Source organism: Hyperoodon ampullatus (assembly GCF_949752795.1).
Source record: "Hyperoodon ampullatus genome assembly, chromosome: 1".
Taxonomy (NCBI): domain Eukaryota; kingdom Metazoa; phylum Chordata; class Mammalia; order Artiodactyla; family Ziphiidae; genus Hyperoodon; species Hyperoodon ampullatus.
In genome coordinates, this window is record NC_136914.1 from 102,116,083 (window position 1) to 102,131,431 (window position 15,349).

Genomic DNA, 15,349 nt, shown 5'->3' on the forward strand with positions numbered 1-15,349 from the left:
GCTCCTTAGAGAAATAGCTGATTCCAGGGCTGGTGAAAGGACATCTTTTTGTTTCAGGACATTAGAAAGTGCTGAAAGAATAATGTGAAAACATCAAAAAGGCAAAGAAGGGATTCCCATTGGCCAAAACTGGCACAATGTGAACATCAATGTAGATATTAATGGTAAAAGATTATAACATATTGACTAAAATAGCAATTCATACATACCTACTGATATAAATAAACTGCATGAGACATGAATGAATGGGGAGATTGGAAAGGAATTTTCTGTGGAATAATGCCAACTAATAATTTTCAAGTAATGAAGAATTAGAAAATTATTTTGCCACCATTATACTTATATTAATTCAGGCAAGAAACATTGTAGTTGTTAACAATGGGATATAAAATTTGGATCAGGAATGATATTGTCTCAAAGTATGGTCCCATAAAATATTATTAATGATAAAGGAGAAAAGAATAAATCTACAGTAGAGAAACAGCACCTTTTTCAAGCAATCAAAGTAATATTACAGGAGGTGGGACAAATCTGTGCCAGTACTATTTCATGGGATGAAGTGAGAGAGCAGAACATTCTCCTGTGATATTTTGCAAGGACTATATAACCTGAAATCATAGGGAAATATCAGATACATCCAAATGGAGGAATAAATCACAAAATGCATGGCCTATAATCATTAAAAGTGTCAAGGACACAGAGGTCAAAGACTAAGAATATGCTCCAGATTGAAAGAGACTAAACAAATGACTACTGTATGACATGAGTGTCCTTGGATTAGATCTTTTTGCTATAAAAGGACATTATTGAGATAATTGTCAAAACTTGAATGGGGGGTGAGATTACATGGTATTAATGTATCATTGTGAATTTTCTGATGTTTATGGTTACACTATGATAATATGGCCACTTGTCCTCATTTATAGGAAATACATACTATAGTGTTTAGGGATGATAGGGAATCATGTCAACAAGAATCTCTCAGAAAAGTTTATTGTATGATTCTTGCAATATTTCTGCATGTTTAAATTTTCAACTTGAAAAAAAAAAGCTTAGTCATATATGCAGCAGAGAATAACATTTAGCATATACAGACACCTTTTGATACATATTCTATTTTGTAAAGATACCTATATATGAAACACATTTTTCTTTTAATAATTTATCAGGACATATCTTAAGAGTGTTATTGACTTTAGGCAATCTTATTTGGAGACTTCATCATATTAATAATATTAAAGTATCACCAACCATAATGAATCAGATTTAAATCTGACTGTACCATAGGAGGTTAAGATGTATTGGGTTGCACTAATAAGCAGACATAATACTGTATATACTGTGGAAGAATAAGTTATTATTTAGAGTTATTATTTTACAGCTATCATTTATATTTTGGAAGACTCAAATACAATTATAATCCATTGAATACACCTAGTCCCTAGGCATTGTATAGTTGCTGATTTGAATATTTTATTATGTAAGACAGCACAATGTAGCTAATGAAGCAAATAGTAAAGATGTTCCCTATTAAAAGGATTAATCTATATCATATTGTCAGGTATGCACTGAGCTAAAAAATCTAGACTATTTTCAAAATGTTATTATTAAATTTTGCATGTAGTTTTTCACTATTTTGCATAGTGATTTCCAGCACTGGATACTTTGAAAATTAAAATTTCTCTTATCATTTTTATTATTTTGAAATTTTATAGTTAATGCTGAGACAATTTTCTTTTACTGGGCCATTTTTAATACTTTTAACACAATGATATTATGCATCAATGTACAATTTAGTCAGCTAGAGGAAAATTGCTTTTAAGCAATCCACGGAGAGTATAATTTGTCTTGTATGACTGCATTTGCAAAAACAGCTACTATATAGAACAAAGACGTTCTTATATATTATTACTTGTGAGTTCTCACTGAGACAAGGAAGATTCACAAAAAGCAAGCACCTAAAGTTAATCATGATGATTGAACAATTTTGGTGCATTCCCTGGATTTTCTGAAAATGTTTCATTTGTAGATTTCACATCTGCAGCCATTTAAATGCAATAAATGGGATTCTTTTTATATTTAGAATCAATTCTGTTAAGCTTCCGTGTTCTATCTGTATCCACCTCCTGCACTCCATTTCCTAAATAACCTCCCTGTTCATTAGAAATGCTTTGCAAATAATGAAGCCAATGAAGTGCACTCATATAATTTGTGTTCAAATGGTAAAAATGACCTCAGAAGTACAGAGTTATTTTGTGGGTCTTCCACCTTTGAAGTCATTATTGCATAATTTTTCACTCTGCCTGAATGCCACAGAAACATTAGTAGTGGATTCATGAGTTACTAATGTGGCGCTTAGAGGTGAAATGTAAAGACCTCATCTAACTCTGAATATCTGCATATACATTGTAGATAATTGTGGCTGATAGGAAATATCTCGCCCCCTCCCTGCTGTTGGGGTCTTCAAAAATGACAAGATATTTCATACAATATATTTCTCAGCATTAACCCCACTTTAAGAATGTCCAGGTGGGCATATTTCAGGGTGCTTGGAACTTCATCGTCAATGCTGCTGTTTTGTTGTTTACTTTAAGGCTAATATAAATGTCACATTTTATATAAGACCTACAAGCTGTAGGCATAAATGCAATTCTTTGTTTTGCTTTGCTTTAGTAAGTTCAACCTACTAAATCAATATGAGCTGATAACATCTGCTTAAGAACTAGCTAGAGAGCCCACCTGTCCATAATATTTATTTTATAAAATAATTATCAATCTGTGAAAATAAAATACAGTAAGCAGGATGGAACACTTTTGTTTTAAAACTGGCATGTGTCTACTTAATTAGATATGGTTTGCTTGCCCTAGGTCATTTGCTTTAGTCTTTGAAAACAGTAACACTGAATATTTATTTTAATGTTTCAAAGTTTACAATGTATTTGCAAATATATTATCTCATTCGATGCAACAAATCTGTAAGCTTAATAACTGATGTCTAGATTTTTAGCTACAAAACATTGTTAATTAAAATCGAATGAGACAATCAGAATTTATCTTTGTTTCTCATTTACATATATTAAAATGTTGTGTAAAATTCCAACTCAAACAGAAATTAAATTGATTATGGAATCTGAAATAGAAGACAATAATTATTTTCCTATACTTGATCCTACTTCATCAACTGCATGCCTGTAGAAGGAAAAAGGCTTCCTTTCAGGCTAAATAAAGGATGGTAACAGAGACCTGCTTTATACTTTTGACATTTCATAACAATCCGAGTTTTTGTTTGTTTGTTTAAGTCTCCTCTGAAATGTCAGATTTTATTCAACAGATGTTTACTGAGTTGTTATTTTGAATTGGTTTAAGGGAATTAAAAACACCATCTGAGAGTATATTCTTTTTCTTTTTTATTACAGAGTACTTTTTGAAACGCAGTAACTTGATGATACATGCGAACCAGGGCTCTAGGATCTTAGAGTAAGCTCTACATTTTTAAGAATTTTGGAAACATAAAATTACATGTATTTTTCATAATTTTGAAGGAATGGACTCTACAGCATGCTATGAAACTCATGCTTTCATTGAGAATTTTGGGAGGGATTTTTGGAAAAATAATTTTTTTGAGGGTTAATAACTAGGTTTGAATAAAACTTCCTGTTGAATAAGATATGAGGTACAACCTGGACAGAGATAGCACACGTACTATGTTGCAAGTGACTATATTTCTAGCAAAAGTAGGATGGAATCTTACAGTACTCATTTAGATGGTTTATCAACACTTGTATTTATGACGTGATATTTTCCTAATAATAAATCTGACTTCCTCATAATATAATTTAAACCTATACCCTGCTTCAGCTGACTGAAAACAAAATAGATAAAAGCAATGCCAGTCAAATATACAAACAACACCATCACTACCACTACCAATACCAACACCAAACACAAAACATAAAGGTATGCTTATTTTTGAAGGTATTTTATTTAAAACAGAAAGTTTTGTTTTCTTTTCTTCCCCTAATATGAAGGTTTAAATTTTGGAGGAATTTTCTTATTGGCCTGTGAAAATTCTGTCTATTTCTGATATACTTATATTCTTACCTTCCCCATGTCTCATGAAGAAGCATATGGCCAAGGAGATGGCCATCAGGAGAATGAAGCCCACAGTCTGACTCAGATACTGGTGACCAAAAAAAAAAGGCTGTTGGGGGGCAGAAGTGAAGTTACAATAAGTTCTGTAAGTCTGTAAGTTTTGGACTGATAATGAATGGTTGCTAGGAAATAAGGGACACAGGTCAATACCTGGCAGGAAAGTGGCAGTGGTATAGGAGGAAATAGTGCTTGAACCAAATTTGAGTTCCCATCACAGCAAACCCAGTAATACAAATTGTGGAATACAGTACACAGAGGTTGTGGGAGAGATTTCTTTTCATTTTTTGGCAAGATTTCGGACATTAAGTCTAGCAACTTAGCCTTGAGTGTAGTTCATCAGCCCTGCCTGTACTACTTTGAGCTGCCCAAAGTGAATATCTCAAAACAAAAGCATATTCATATAATCTTTGAACCCAGAATCAAATCATAAAGCTTGGGCTTCCCTGGTGGCACAGTGGTTGAGAGTCCGCCTGCCGATTCAGGGGGCACGGGTTCGTGCCCCGGTCCGGGAAGATCCCACAAGCCGTGGAGCGGCTAGACCCGTGAACCATGGCTGCTGAGCCTGTGTGTCCGGAGTCTGTGCTCCGCAACGGGAGAGGCTGCAGCAGTGAGAGGCACGTGTACGGCAAAATAATAATAAATAATAATAATAATAATAATAATAATAATAATAATAATAAAACTATGTGAAATCATGTGAAGTTTCCTCAGGCTACCCTTCTATTATTATAATTCTCTAAGCTTGAAAATTTATTTTAAGATAACTGAAGAATTAAGCTCAATGTAAATTTTTTGTACATTTTGCTGCTTAGAGGGTAATAATGATTTTTTTCATTTTTGTTTTTTTCTGAACTTAAAAAAGGAAGAATTCTTTTCAGTGCATTTTTCCTTTCTCACTTGAACACTTCCCACCTGGTCAAAAGACCATTATCCCCTTTCATCTTGTGATTGTCATATACTTTCAACATTGCTAAAACCATCAAGGAGAGTGATCATTTCACATTGCCAGCAATCTTGGATGCCATGTGTTCTATAGTCATTAAATATCAATTCAGAAAAAAATTGCTATGACAAAGATATTTTTGACAGTCAGTCCTTATCAACCACTCAGTACTAAATTCATGGATTATGGATGCCTTCCCTACCACTGCAAAACCTACCAGAAAGTATAGTAGCAGAGTGAGGTTGTATTCTCACAAGAATATGAAGGGTTATGAGTTTAAGATCTATTAATAATGAGCTGGAGCTTGACACCATGTCACTAGCTACTTACACTTTAAATATACTGTTTTATATATAGGAAAACACTACATGAATTTTTACCTGACATCTACCCAATCACCAATCTACCTACCTACCTACATTATCAGTGCTTTGCAGTTTTGATCCAGAAGATTACTACTTGATAAAGTAATTTCAAATGAGAATATTCTCTTAAATTTATTTAGACCAACTTACATTAATATTCTAGTGTCATCCTTTCTGAATATTGGAAACACTCTTTCTTACTCATAGAGAATGAGAAATACTGTGTCATGAATTCTTTAGTTTGGAAAGAATAGTTCCAGGAAAAGTAAGGAACCAATAATAAAGACCTTCCAGTACATGAGATAAAATATATCATTATCATCATACCCCATCTTTGCTCAGTTACGACAGGTCACCACTTGTGCTATTCTCATTCACCATCTACAATAGACAATTTAGCAGATGTTGAAATCCTTACGGCAGCCTCTTCACCACCCAAGGAGAGACTCTTCAGTAATATCCCAGAAAACTAGTCATATCTGTCTGCTATACCTACCATACTAAGAACCAGACACGAGGAAAACAGGGACTTCTTCACCAGTTCTCAAAATTGAGTTAAGTGTAATATTAATAAGTCTATGATATCATTGATAGAGATGCACTTCTCTGAATAAACTTTAATGAAAAAAATGGCTCTAGAAATAATTTCAAGGGACAGAATCTTAAGAATCAGCTCTCTAAGTTGGCTCTGAGTTAGACCTAAGTCTTAATGGCCCTATACAAAGTACTTTTCTCACCCTCAATATTTCAGCAAAAATCAGAAACGGCAGACTTACAGCATGTCTTACACTGTGTCATGAGATTCCATACAGCATTGCCTCTGAACAAATAACTCATTTTACAAAATATGGAAGTGTAGCTATTGACTCATGCTCATAGAACTGGCTAGTTGTAAAAATTCCCCATTGCTATGAAGGAGCCTGTCTGATAGAACTATAACACGATTTTCAAAAGATTTATTCACAGTGGCAGCTAAATTACTCTGTCATCAAAAGAATTATCATCAAAATCCCATCATTGAGAATTATAATATTTACATGGAAATATAAATGACCAAACTAGCCAAAATGATTGTGATGAGAAGCAAGTAAGGTAAAGATTAATAAAACTATTTATCAAGACTTATTTTAAAGTTACAACAATTAAGACAGTAGGACATTGGTTAGACCATCAGAGCAGAAGTGAAAAATAGACTAACACATATATGGCAATTCTGATTTACGGCAAAGGGAGCTCTGTATTGTAATGAGAAATATTACTAGGTTAATTGGATATATTTATTAAAAAATTAAACTTGGTTATACCTTGTGTTATAAGTAAAAAGGAAATCCAGGTGGATAAAAGCTCTATATATGAAAATTAAAACAATAAATGTTCTAGAGTTCAAGATGCAGTTTTGCCATGTAAAAAGTTAGAAGTTGTCACTTTCATCCTTACAACAATGAAAAGCTGAAAAATTTTAAATTAGCTATTTCTTGTACTCATCAGAAAACTGAGGTTGCAGGGCAAACTGCCACCCCAAACTCTGAAGAGGAAAAAGAACCCAAACAATCACATCTGAGGTCTGCTTACAAAAGCAGAAGCTACTGGAGCCATAAATTGGTAGGAACACTCAAATGGTCATTTTAGCAAACTGCTGAAGCTGAGTGTAGACTAGAGTAAGAGTGAGAAACTCCTCAGATCTGCAGACTTAGTGGGGCTCCAAACTGGGTTTCCTTTTGGGTTTTACTTTCAGGAACCTCACCATGTTCTTATGGTGAAATGTGAGAAAGATACCCTTGTGGTTCTAGCAGGTGGAAAGGAAGTGTAACCATTATGAAACACTTGGAGCATTCTCCATAATAAGGCCTGTTCTACTGTGGAAGAGACTTTACCAGAGGTTTATTCCACTGCAGGGAAAGATATTTCTCCCACTCTAGCCCCCTCTAACTTCCCTGTCTCTCCTACCTAAATTTAAAAAACAGGGCAGAAAATTTTTATACTAATGGTCTAATTAATTCAGTGTCTATTACCCAATATATCAAGTCTGGATTTTGATGGTTATAAGACATGCTCAAAGGAAAGAAAAAGCACTGTCTAAAGAGACAAAGTAAGCATCCAAATCAGACTCAGATATGACATAGGTGTTAGAACCTGCAGACAGGGAATATAAAATAATATGTTAAAAGATCTAATGGAAAAGTAGATAACTTAAAAGAATAGATGGGTAATATAAGCAGAGAGATGGAAACTCTAAGAAATCATCAAATAGAAATGTTAGGAAAAATATTGTAATAGAAATGAAGAATACCTTTGATGGGTTCATCAACAGACTGGAAACAGCTGAAGAAAAAATCAGTAATTTTGAAGATTGGTCAATAGAAACTTTCTAAACTGAAATTCAAAGAGAAAAAAGTGACAAAAACATAATACCAATATTCTGAGAACTGATAATTCCAAAAAGTGTAAGATATGTGTAATTGGAATAACAGAAGGAGGAGTGGAGCAGAACTATTTGAAATAATAATTACCTAGAAATTTCCAAAATAAATGACAGCAACCAACCTAGATCTGGGTAGCTCAGAGAACACCAAGAAGGATCAATATCAGAAAATGTGCACCTAGTTATCCTACCAATAGAGGAATAACATTAGAAATTACAGCAGACATCATCAGAAACCATGCAAGTAAAAAGAGTGAAGTGAAATATTTAAAGTGTAAAAGGCATAAAAACTACCAATCTAAAATTCTATAGCCAGTGAAATTATTGTTCAAAAGCAAAGAGGAAAAGAAACACTTTTGCAGACAAAAAAAAAAAAAAGAAAAAGAAAACAACCCATGTGAATTCATCACTAGCAGACTTGCCCTGCAAGAAACATTAAAAGAAGTCCTTCAAAGAGAAGGAAAATAACATAGTTCAGGAACACAGATCTGCAGGATAAACAAACAAACAAACAAACAAACAAAAAACACTCGTAAGGATATAACTGATGGTAAAGTAAAATCTTTTATATTTCCTATTCTCAATTGACCTAAAAGATAGCTTTTAAAAAAAAGTAATTATAGTCTCAATGTGTAGGATGATTACAGCATATGAATATGTGAAATGAATGAAACAATAACATAATGGGCAGGAAGGAGGAATTGGGTATCCTTGTTTAAGATACCTGCACTACATGTGAAGTGTTATGGAATTATTTGGAGATAGACTTGGATTAGTTATAAAAGTGTATTGCAAACTCTAGGGCAACCACTAAAAATTTAATAAGGAGCAGATAAGAGGAAAGAAAGAAAAATAAATAAATTAAAAAACATGTTAGATATTAATCTACTGATGATGTACACGATCATTTTAAACATAAATGGTCTAAATAGATCAATTATAGACAGAGATTAACAGACTATAAAAAAACAAACTTTTTGTTTCCTGTAAGAAATTTACTTTAAATGTAAAACTCACAAAGATTACAATAAAGGGAAGGAGAAAGATATATTAATAAGCACTAATAAAAAGAGAGCTGTGGTACTTATATTAATTTCAAACAAAGTAGACTTCAGAACAAGAAAAATTATCAGAGATAAAGAAGGACATTACATGATAAAGTGGTCAATTATCTAGATGACAATAATTCTAAACATGTATGCACCTAACAACAAGGCATCAAAATTGATGAGGCAAAAACCAACAGAACGGCAAAAGGAAATAAACAAATCTACTTCACAGCTGAAAACTTCAACATCTTCTTTCAGTAACTGATGGACCAAGCAGACAGAATATCAGTAAGAATATAGCTTACCTGAACAGGTCTATTTATCAACTTGAGTTAATTGACATTTATTGAATATTCCATTCAACAAAGTCAGAAAATATATTATCTCATGTGACATGGGACATTTTACCAAGATAGATCACATTGTTCACCTTAAAACATAAATTTAAAATAATAGAAAGCACACAAAGTATAGTCTCAGACCACATTGAAATTAAAGTAGAAATCAATTTTAAAAGGTAACTGTAAAATCCCAAATATTTGTTGATTAAGTGATTAATTTCTGAACAATACATAGGTCAAAGAAGAAGTCTAAATAGAAATTTTTTTAAAATGGTATTTTGAAGTAAATGAAAGTGAAAATACAACTTATCAAAATTTGTGGGATATAGTAAAATCAGCACTTAGAGGGAAATTAACAGCATTAACTGCATATTTCAGAAAATAAAAATTCTAAAATCAGTAAAACTTTCTGTCTTAAGAAACTAGAGGAAGAAAACCAATCTTTCTTTTAGACCCCAGACTTGTTCTTTGGAAAGTTATGTATGAAAAAGCAATGATGAACCTCTACACTTGCTAACCAAGAAAAAATGGAAGGGACAAGTCACAATTTACTAAGGTTTTAAGCAAGGAAGAAAATTGATATTTTTTCCTGTTTTAAAATTTTCATTCTGACTACAGTGGATAGAATGGATTGGAGATGGTCAAGAGTGTAGGTAGAAAGAGAGATGGGAAACCATTGAAGGTGTCCATGTGAGAAACCAAAGTGGTCTGTACCAGGATCATAGAAGTGATGGAAGGACCAGACAAATTTACTACACAACTTAGGTATTATAGAATAGACTTGATGAATACTTGGACATAGATAGTGAAAGAAAAAAATAAAGCCAAAGATGACTTATTGGATTTGGCTGAGTAACTGGGTAGGATAGAGGCCTGTTAATTGGGTCATGGCAATCTGGGAAGAAGTAGAAGCTATTTTCTAGATCTATTCTGCTTGAGAGTCCTATCAGATATCTAGGTACAATTAGCAATTGGTTAGGTGGTTATGAATTATAAGTTTATTGGTGAAGTGAGACTGTAGGTATGAATTTAATATAGAGATGATATTAAATCTATGGTACAAGATATATGGGGAGAGATACAAAGAGAATAGAGAGTAAGAAACAAAGTGAGAGGTTTCCAAGACCAAAGTTTCCAAGACCAAAATAAGTAGCATGAGAAAAGGAACACTAGTCAGCAAAGAGCCTTACTTCTGAGAGTACTAAAATCCAGTAATAATGAATTCCTTAGGGCACTCAGAATATACCTTAAAGTTTCAGAATTTTATAAATTTACCCATAAAACTCCTGCCTAAAATGACTTTTCCAATTCTTGGTCCAGTATAAAATATTGATTATTTGATGCTCATCATGCAGGTCAATTTCTTTACAACTAAACTTCTTCTGAATTCTCCCTCTCCTCATTAAAGAATATCTGATTATACATTTTCTTTTCATTATAGTTTCAAAGCTTTTTCAAATTTATTTTCATTTGTTACTGGAAACGTGTTGAAAACTTTCTTATTCTTCTCCTAGTGCCAGATACATGGCATAATCACAGCTATAGAGCACATACTTTATATATATATATATATTACTGATTGAATTAATGCTTATCTCCCTAATCGCACTGAGGGAAAAGCATACACATGGATAATAAAGTCTTATCTCTACCTAAGACAGAATTAAATAGATAAAGAATATTTTAAAAGTATATTCATAAAGTGGTTATTTTTCTGTGAAACGAAGCATATGGGTTTGGTTTTGAATATGGCCTGTGCAAGTTAAATTAGCATGGCTTGAAATCATTTGCTTGTTGCTATAATTTGTCTTATTGAATAAACCATCAGTGTTCTCAGAAAATAAGGCACATTCTTTGATCAACACGTTAATATGAGAGTCTTCTCTACAGAAATTTTAATTTTTGTTATTAGGACACATATCTGTAGTTCACTTTTTTCTTGGAAGGGATTATTGAATGTTTGTCATGGCATATGTGAAAGGAGGCATTTTATGTAGAACAGGAACAGGGAGAAAATTAAAATGTATTGATCTAATTAATTACAAAATAGATCAATCCTGGCTTTGCTGTCAAGAATGAGGTCTATTATTGATTATGATCAAGTCAATTAACTCTTTCCAGAAGTAAAGTCCTTTTTATCAGAAGGTGAAGCCTCTTCTGAAGCTAATCCTATAACCTAAGAAAGATTATTGATCCAACATTGAGTAATACACTGTTTTCTAACCCACAGGTTACAGCTCTCTGACCTAAATAACTTCTCAACTGACCTCTTTTTTGCATTGCTTACTGAGTTCAGATTTTTCATTGAATCTCTGTGTATATACACCATAGAGAAAACAAAATAATCTATGAACAGTGTGATTGTGCCATGTTGTTTTTAATCTTGCTATCAAGCTTATATATCAAATGCCTTAAACTTCCTCAATTTATGAAGAGAATTAATCCCATTGGCGAATCACTATAGAACCACTAAATGCATTCAACAAGGAAGAAAAGTAAACTTTCTTTGGAAAAGAAGAAAAATAAAGGAAAGAACAAGTTCAAAAATGCCAAATAGGAGGCTAGTTAGTGGCAGTGAATGTGAAAGAAGCAAGTTCAAAAGAAACTAAAATTTTAAGAATTAAACCTAAGACAGATAGATTTAAACATTGGTTTAGGAAATTAGTTATATAAATCTATTAAGAAAAATCTGCTATTACACTTCTAGCAAGGTTCTCCCAAATGTGCTTAAAGGTTTAGTTTTAGACATATTAGGTTATTTGTGTATATTAACCATCTGAAGGGACACCTTTTGAATATATATATTAAACTGCATGAGGTATAAAATAGAGCTGTCTTTCTCTGAACACAAATTTTCAAATAATGGTATCATATCCTTACAAGTATCCAGAATATATAGAATGAGTATCATTTGCCAGAGTTTTGTTAGGTATCATGATTTTGTATAATCTGTTAATATATCCTTAGGGTTTATAAACACCATCATTAGAATTTTTACAGCAGAATGTAAACATAGAATTGAAGGAGAATGCTTTAATATGTTACTATGGGAATGGCTGTTTATTTTCTTAACAAGGAACATTTTAAGATGGTTGTCTATACAAAGATTTCCTGTCAAACTTATCCACTCCTACTGAATACCCAGATGTCCTCTTATTTTATTTTATTATAGAGATTTGGGGGCAAGTTTAGTAGAGAAGGGAAACATGTATTTGCATAAAACTGTGCAGTATTGTTGGATTTCAAATGTCTCAGTCAAAAATAATCAACATTTCAGCGACAATATTTGCAATGGCCTAAGAAAACTGTTAATTTCACCATGTAAAAAAGGGCATAATATATTCAAAGTGAAACTGCACATGGATAATATATGAAATTACTACCATAAAATCTTAGAATCTTTGACTATACAGGTTTATTTCCTTGAAGAATAATTTTTAAAAATTAAGATACTTGTAAATGGAATGGTGGGGACTGTTAAAAATCTGTCACCCCAAATCAGAAAAGAAGGAATTATCTGGAAAAGGTAAATGTCCCTTGATATAGTAATAAAATTTATATTTAAGTTTAGTCATTTTAATAATGTTCTTTCAAATTATCAATAAAGTTCTTCAAATCCAAAAGCAAAATATGAAGTCTACACTAAAGAGGTATAAAATTCTTCAAAATAAACAAGACAAGAAACTTAAACATGAAGAAAAACATCAGCTAAAATTATTCCCACTTGAAAACAACAAAACTATGCTCAAAATATTACTATGTATGAGGCATGATGTCTTTTTTCTTATAAATTTACTCTCAAGGAGAGAAATAATTCTGTGATCATGTGTGTTTAAATGCATCCCCATTCAAATTCATCACTAATATTCTCACTTAAAAAACAAAATATCAAGAGCCAGTTTTTTCTGGGTTATTGTATTAAGAACAGTATAAAGCTATTGTCAAAAATTATGGACTGTATATAAACAAAAGTGGTTTCAGAGTTAAATATCCCAGACACATGTTCAAGTGCTTTTGAGGTAGTTACTCAATCAAAAGGTTGTATCTTATTAGCTTCATTTTACAAATGAAGGAATTGTCACTAGCAACGAGGAAATAACCTTCCTGAGCTAATCTGGTAAGTAAACCTAGACTCACACCCAACCAATTTATCCACAACATTCAAACATTTCTCTGCTAGAAAATACTATATATAGGAAATCAGTGGTTACACATCTGGAAACATTGGTCATATCTAGATTTCAGGTAGATGGAAATGCCTGAACAGGAAACTTTTTTATTTTCAGGAAATAGAGAATTACTGCATTATTAAATCTATAGTATACCATGCTAATATATGCAAACAGTAGTTAAGGTATTCCAATTGGACAAGATTGTAGTGGGGAGGAACACATAGGCAAAAATGATTTTAAAAACTCCTGCATAGCTAAGATATGAGTGAGACTGCAAGAGGAATAAGCTTTTAGTGTACTTAGTGCTTATATATATCTTATCCACCTATTATAAACCTGGCGGGGATATGTGGATGGGGTCTATGAGAACTCTGCATTTTACACTCATTTCTCTTTAACCTTAAATTGCTCTAAAATAATATCTACTAAGAATTTTTTTAAAATAACTCATAGCTGCAAATGTTAACATTCTCTTAAATGATGAATAGTATTTGACAAATTATCCTTTGGTTACTGCTATGCACTTCCCTCAATTTGGAGCCCATATCATTATTGCTTCATTGCAATTATATGTTATTTAAACTCATCCTATTTTTAAATATGTTGTTAAATCTTATTAGCAAGTCACTTTATTAAGTTATTAAAATAAATGTATCTAAATGGTGATTTCATTTCTTCTTAAGTGTCCAGCGTTCTCACTCTGTATTCACCTTTAAGTAAGATTAAGTTTTTAAAACACCCTCAGAAATATATATATATATATATATATATATATATATATATATATATAAAATATTTATATATTACCTATATATGTATGTAATGGTGAAATTAAATGCATCTTCTAATAAAGATTTTCAGGGAAACAGGGAAGATAATTCATATTATGGACAACATAGACGCTTAATACAAACTCTTAATCAAAGGTTCATATTTATAAAAATGTGTCTTCCTCTTTCTCTTAAAAAGATACAGGCTACTTTTTCATTAACCAGAATATTTAAGTTCAACTCACCCTTTCTTCAAAGCAAAGCCCTACAGTTGGCTAAACATATCATCTAAACTCCAATTTTACTGGTACTGAAGCATCCCTCATACAAGAACGTTTTTCTCCCCCTTCCCCCAACCAGCCCCCTTCCAGGTTAGAACCTGGAAGGAATCCTAATGCAAAGAGAATGGGATTTCTATTTTTCTACATGCTATATAAATTCAACACATATTTATCAAACATTTACCACGTGACTCAAACAGTTCTAGGTATCGAATATACAGTGGTTAAAATTACAAAGCTTTATTTAAAGTCTAGAAGAATAAAAGAAAACTAGCCAAGTGGAAATACATTTGTGCTATAAAATTATATTGAAATTAATAATTCACAGAACATAACTTTCTGAGCAACTAAAGAAAAATTAACCATGGTAAATTATATTTCACATTAGTTTGTACAAAGAAGTGTTTAACACCCTATGCTTTAGAGAAAAGGTTATCTTTGCAAAAATGAATCAATGAATTTGGTGAAAGAAATATGTTTTAAGAGATGTGAAAGTATACTCTTCCCTAATTGGTAAATATGCTATGATAGAAGGAAACTAAGCTGCTATTAAGGGCAGAAACAAAGAAATCATTAAAAATGGTATCTGACAAAGGTGCAATAAGGTTTGTATTCTGTTATAATGGAAACAACTAATTATTAGAGGGGTATTTTGATGAATCTTTTCTTCTTGTCCTTTCTGAAAACAATTCAACAATGTAGGAAGTTGTCACTTTAAGAGGTTAAGAAAAACCTGCGTGAAACAGAGAACTTGACGTTTAGATACCACTTTTAATTTTATACAGACTTCTTTTTCTTGAAGAACCCAAAGTAATTTGTTGGTTACTGTATAAGTGGATTTTGAACAAGATAAC